Here is a 6,003-nt window from a genome sequence, read left to right as displayed (position 1 = left end):
TCTGAGAGAGAGAGATTGCATGTTCTGAGAGATTGCATGTTCTGAGAAAGAGAGATTGCATGTTTTGAGAGAGGGACAAGATTTCATGTTCTGAGCGGACCAGATAGGAATTAGAAGAAGATTGAAGTGAAACTTTTCCCCTCTTCAGTTAAAGAGATGTGAAGCATTAAAATATGCAAGCGAATAGAGTAAAAGGGAATGGAATCAAAGTTAAGTGCCGAAGGAGATAAATCTAAGAAGTAGGGATGCAGAGATAAGAATGCATTGAAAGGGAGACGGGAGATATGAGCACTAACAGTAGGAGGTTAAAACAAAGGAGGGAGCAAAAATCTGAACTGGGTGAAACTAAAACGGGTGTTATAAAAAGATACAGAGAGCAAAAGGGATCTGCAATTGCAGATGTAGAGATTGTTTTAAGGGACGAAAGACGCATTTAAATTCCAGCGCGGGCCGGCAGGGGTCAGGACTACGCTGTTGCAGAATGAGAGGCTGCGGCAACAATTTAGCAGCGGTAGCAGTTCTGCGATTAATAAACACAGCGCCAGCAGTTTTTGGAGCTGGAGTGAGCGGAGAGGGGTAGCAGGTTTCCAAAGTCCTCAAACCAGTAATGCAGAGAGAAAGAGAGAGACAGAGAGGTGGAAAGGGAAAAGAATCGACAACCATTCGCCACCGCAGCGTGAAATGAGGCTGAACTTCAGTTGCTAGTTGCAGTCCCAATGCGGGCTTTATTGTCCTGCTTGTACACAGATTTAACACAAAAGGGTTAAGCCAATATTAAACCCAATTGCCAATATCCATCACAAACGGGTGAGAGGTAGGGGGAACCTGGTAGAGGCCTTTAAAATCTTGAGAGGAGGGTTCTTGTGGTGCACTGGTAGTGTCCCTGTCTCTGGGATAGGTGATCCAGGTTCAAGTCCCATCTGCTCCAGAGGAGCATTAAACCGTCTCTGATCTGGTTGATCATGAGTGGGCATGGATAGGTTAGAACAGTGCTTCCCAAAGTGGGATTGCACGTTGGGGTCCTGGGACCTAAGAGACAGCCATGGGCACTGTGGAACTCTGTGTTATAACAGCTGTATATGGATGTCTTCTCAGTCCCTCACAGGGGGGAGGGGTGACAAATTTCAAGGCTCAGAATGGGGTCATGGAGGGGGTTAAAAAGTTTTCGAAGCCCTGGGTTGGAATATAGGAAGCAGGAGGAGGCTACTCTGCCCTTCAAGCCAGTACTGTCACAGTGATCCATTGATGTTTCATATTCCCAACAGCCCCAGATGACCTTTGATTTCTTTGCTTGTGCCTTCACTGTATTCAGCAACTGAGCCTCAAAAACCCGGGGGGGCACACAATTCTAAAAGTTCATTCATTCCCTTCTGCTTAATTAGATGGAACATGGAGAAAATATTTGTACTGGGGTGGAGGTGCTACAGTTCTAAAGAAATTCAGGAGAACTTTCTTTATCCAGAGAATGGTGAGAGTGGAGTTTATACATTAGTTAGGCCACTGTTGGAGTAATGCTACATTTCTGGCAGCCTGTCTATAGGAAGGATGTGATTGTATCAGAGAGGGTTCAGAGGAGATTCACCAAGATGTTCCCTGGGCTGCAGTGATTCAGTGATGAAGAGAGGCTGGACATAAAAAAAAAGCAAAGAACTGCAGACGCTGGGAATCAGAAACAAAAACGGAAGTTGCTGGAGAAACTTAGCAGGTCTGGCAGCATCGGTGGAGAGAAAGCAGAACTAATGTTTTGGGTCCAGTGACCCTTCCTCAAAACATTTTCCATTCTGGGGAAGGGTCACTGGACCCAAAACATTAGCTCTGCTTTCTCTCCACCGAAGCTGCCAGACTTGCTGAGTTTCTCCAGCAATTTCTGTTTTTGTTTCTAGACAGGCTGGGTGGGTATCCTTAGAGCAGAGAAGGCTGAAGGGAACTCTGATCGAGGTAACAAATTGCTGAGGGGCATGGTTAGGGTAGATGGGGAGAAGCCCCTTAGGAGAGGGATCAATAACCAAGTGTTCTAAGGTCAGGAGAAGGTTTAGAGGGGATTTCAGGAATTTTTTTTTCACCCAGAGGGTGGTGGGTACCTGGAACTGCCTGCCTAAAAGGGTGATAGAGACTGGAACCCTCAAAATATTTAAGAAGTATTTAGATAAACACTTGAGATGCCATAGCGTACAAATGGGATTAGAATAGATGGATGCTTGTCCAAAGATGTACAGGTTTGGGTGGATTGGCCATGCTAAATCTCCCATAGTGTCCAGGAATGTGAAGGCTAGGTGGATTAGTCATGGGAAAGTGCAGGGTTACAGGGACAGGGATTGGGGCTGGATGGGATGCTGTTCACAGGGTCAGTATAGACTTGATGGGCTAAATGGTCTGCTTCCACACTGTAGGGTTCTGTGATTCTAAGAGGATACTTGATGACCAGCACAGACACTGTGGACAGAAGGCCCATCTTGGGTGCTGTTAGAATTCTATAAATCTAATGTGGAACTTGTTGAAGTGCACGACAGAGATAGATTTAAGGGGGAGCAGGATAAAAACATGAGGGAGAAAGGACTATTTCTAGTTCCTTTCTATTAGAAAGGAGATGGATATTTTAATGGTGTGAGCTGCATTAGTTTGGAAGGAGGCTGGTTTGAGACATAAACACTGACATGGGACCTCTTTCTGGGCTGTATATTCTCGGTAATTAAGCAGTGAGAAATGAGATTAATGTCAAGGCCTGAACAGTTGGTTTGAACATGTTTAAAGATTCGCATTTATAAGGGATGCCTTTACCACTGATTCTGAACAGTGCCCCGGCCTGGATTGGGATGGGTGCAGTTTATATTTATAAAGATAGCAACGGTCACTAGGCCTCACTCATTCAGCATGGAACTCACGTCCATAAAATCGTAATTGTAATAATCACAGCTACCCCGCACCTGCCGAACTCGCTGTAGGCTTGTGGTTTGTCACACTGTTAGTTTGATCATTGTCCCGATGGTCTGCTTCATTGACTGCGCTTCCTGGAGAAAGAGAGAGACCACGAAGCTTTGAGGAGAAAATAAAGCAGATCTTTCTCTATCGGTGCAGAGGTTGAGAAGCTGGTTCCTGTACTGGGACACAGAGGGTTAAACCTGAAGCACCAGAAGCCAGCACGACCCCTCTTCGAGATGGGACTTGGGCAAAGAATAGTGAAGTAGCTTCTGAGGAACGGGCACTGGGGAAGTGCATAGCGGGATCCCACGTGACGCTGACCGGATTCTCTTGCTCTCCGGTGATGCTGGTGGAGGGATAAATAGTGGGAAGGACTCCGAGCCGGTGAGAGGAGCGACAGTTCTGTTGGGAGATGCGGGAAGAATGTTCACGATGTTGGCGAAGTCCAGATCTAGGGGTCACAGTCTAAGAATAAGGGGTAGGTCATTCAAAACTGAGATGAGGAAGAATTTCTTCACTCAGAGAGTTGTGAACCTGTGGAAGCCCCTACCACAGAAAGCTGTTGGATCCAGTTCATTATTTGTATTCAAGAGGGAGCTGGATGTGGCCCTTGTGTCTAAAGGGATCAATGGGTATTGGGAGAAAGCGGGAAAGGGATTGCATGACCAGGCATGATCATGTTGAATGGTGGTGCACGCTTGTAGAGCCGCATGGCCTACTCCTGCACCTATATTCTATGTCTTCTTCTCGGTGAAGTAACAGGATGTGAGAGAGCAGGTGGGCTCTGTTTAGTGTCTTGTGTAGGAGATGGCACCTCAGGGAGTTCAGCTCAGCCCTCAGTACTGGCATCGGTTGCAGTTTCGAGCAGTTAGATTGGGCCTTGAACCAAGAATCCAGAGACTCTCCATTGAACCTTAACTCACATCTTCATTAGAAAGGAGGAGGTGTTCAGTGCTGGATTGGGGACACTTGGGCAGTTGAACGCAAGGGGAGTTTGACATCGGAAAGATTTGGTTACAGCTCAACGCAAAGTGAACATAGCACCCAAGGACTCATTTTGAGCGAGTTTCAGTCATTGATTCTAAAAATGATCCAACTCCAAAATTTGTACATTGTGTGGCTGAAACAGAGGAGCTCTCTCCAATGTTCTGGCCAATACTACTGCCCAAAACCAACATAATTTAAAAATAAGGTCTAGTTGTTATAACTTTGCCGCTTATGGGTGGCATAGTGGCTCAGTGGTTAGCAGGGACCTGGGTTCAATTCCAGCCTCGGGTGACTGTCTGTATGAAGTTTGCTCATTCTCCCTTCGTCTGTGTGGTTTTGCTCTGAGGGGGCCTCCGGTTTCCTCCCACAGTTCAAAGATGTGCAGGTTAGGTGGATTGGTCGTGGGAAATTGCCCATTGTGTCCAGGGATGTGCAGGTTAGGTGGGTTAGCCATGGGAAATGCAGGGTCACAGGGTGGGTCTGAGTGGATGCTCTTCAGAGTGTCGGTGTTGACCTGATGGGCTGAATGGCCTGCTTCCACACTGTAGAGATTCTACTCTTTGTGGGAACTTGCTGCGTGTTTTCCACGTTATTTCAAAAGTAATTATTTGGGGCTTTGAAATATTGTGAGGTACTGAAAGGCGTTTCGTAAACGTAAATCTTCCCTAAGTGGGTCCGTAAGAAAATCTCTGACTCCCTTTAGTTTTTCCAGTGTGTTGCTTTTTAGTCCAGCCCTCGGTATAGCAAGTTTCCTTCCGGATCTGTTGAGAATCCAGTGCAGAAATTCATTCTCTCTCTCTCTCTCCCTCCTCCTCCTCCCCTGCAAATACAACAATTTGTAAAATGACAACATCACTGGCCACGTGAATCCAAAAACAACCTCTGCTCCCAGCCTCCTCCGTCGCCTCGTTCGGCCTCGGAAAATAAATTATTCAACACGATAATGTGTGGGTGGGAGTTATTCAGGGAACAGAATGCTGCTGGGCTTGTGACCTTGTGATGCAGCATCAGTGCTGTCTCGTTCTTGGGATCACACTGTGCCATCTGCTTACTCCCGTGCGCTCCCCACCCCCCTCATCTTAAGCTTCACGATCAATCAATCAAAGTTTGGCTGATCACAAATCAACTCCACTTTCCCATCTTATTCCCGTAAACCAGTGGCTCTCGTCCTTGAGATTAACACAGATTCTGAGCATTTGGAAGCCTCTAGGATAGAGAATTGCATAAACTTACAACCCTCTGAATGAAGAAAATTCCCCTTGTCTCTGGGGTCATCCAGCGTTACCACGAATCCTGCCTATCCTCTACAGAATGTCCACGATTATAACAGCCCGAGATTGTCTTGTACGAAATAACCTCGGTATTTATCCTGAGCTGTCCCTGTGTTATAAAACGTAGAAGCCCCATCTAAACCATGCATCATCCCGAACCACATCTCCGTCCCTTTGCTGTCGCTGGGTCAAAATCCTGGAACTAATCCGCCTTCAAGCAGCACTGTAGGGGGCAGCTAGACCCCATGGACCACCTCTGCCACCTTAATAATGGTTTCTAACATTGCCTGAATTCCTTATTCCTGTTTAAGAAGGCAGCTCACCACTACCTTTTCTAGGGGCAATAAATGGTGGCTCAGTCAGTGACGCCTATATCCCAACAAAAAACATTTCAACATGTATTCTATGTATAGATAGGAAACACAGGCCTATATCCTCTAGAGTTAGGAGAATTGAAAGGTGATCCTTTGCAATATATGTGATTCTGAGGGGCTTGACAAAGGTGGGTGCTGAGAGGCTATTCTTCCTGCCTGGGGAGCCTAGAACACTGGGTCACAGTAGGGGGGGGGGGGCAAACATTCCGCACTGAGACAAGGGAAATTTTCTTCATTGAGAGGGTTGTAAGTTTATGCAATTCTCTATCCTAGAGGCTTCCAAATGCTCAGAATTTGTGTTAATCTCAAGGACGAGAGCCATTGGTTTTCGGGAATAAGATGGGAAAGTGGAGTTGATTTGTGATCAGCCAAACTCTGATTGAATAGCAGAACAGGCTGGAGGGTTGAATGGGATATAGTAGCATTTACTTCTGAAAAAAAAAACAATGTGT

At 46.3% G+C, this 6,003-nt stretch overlaps 1 protein-coding gene across 1 annotated transcript in view; it reads left to right on the top strand.

Moving 5' to 3' along the window:
• The window catches only part of LOC109931435 (potassium voltage-gated channel subfamily C member 1-like), a 71,066-nt gene that overhangs the window by 7,351 nt on the left and 57,712 nt on the right, over positions 1 to 6,003 (top strand). The gene's annotated exons all lie outside the window — the stretch shown is intronic.

The sequence above is a fragment of the Rhincodon typus genome, chromosome 37, assembly GCF_021869965.1.
Source record: "Rhincodon typus isolate 14 chromosome 37, sRhiTyp1.1, whole genome shotgun sequence".
Classification (NCBI taxonomy): Eukaryota; Metazoa; Chordata; class Chondrichthyes; order Orectolobiformes; family Rhincodontidae; genus Rhincodon; species Rhincodon typus.
This window is presented reverse-complemented; position numbering and strand designations above follow the sequence as displayed.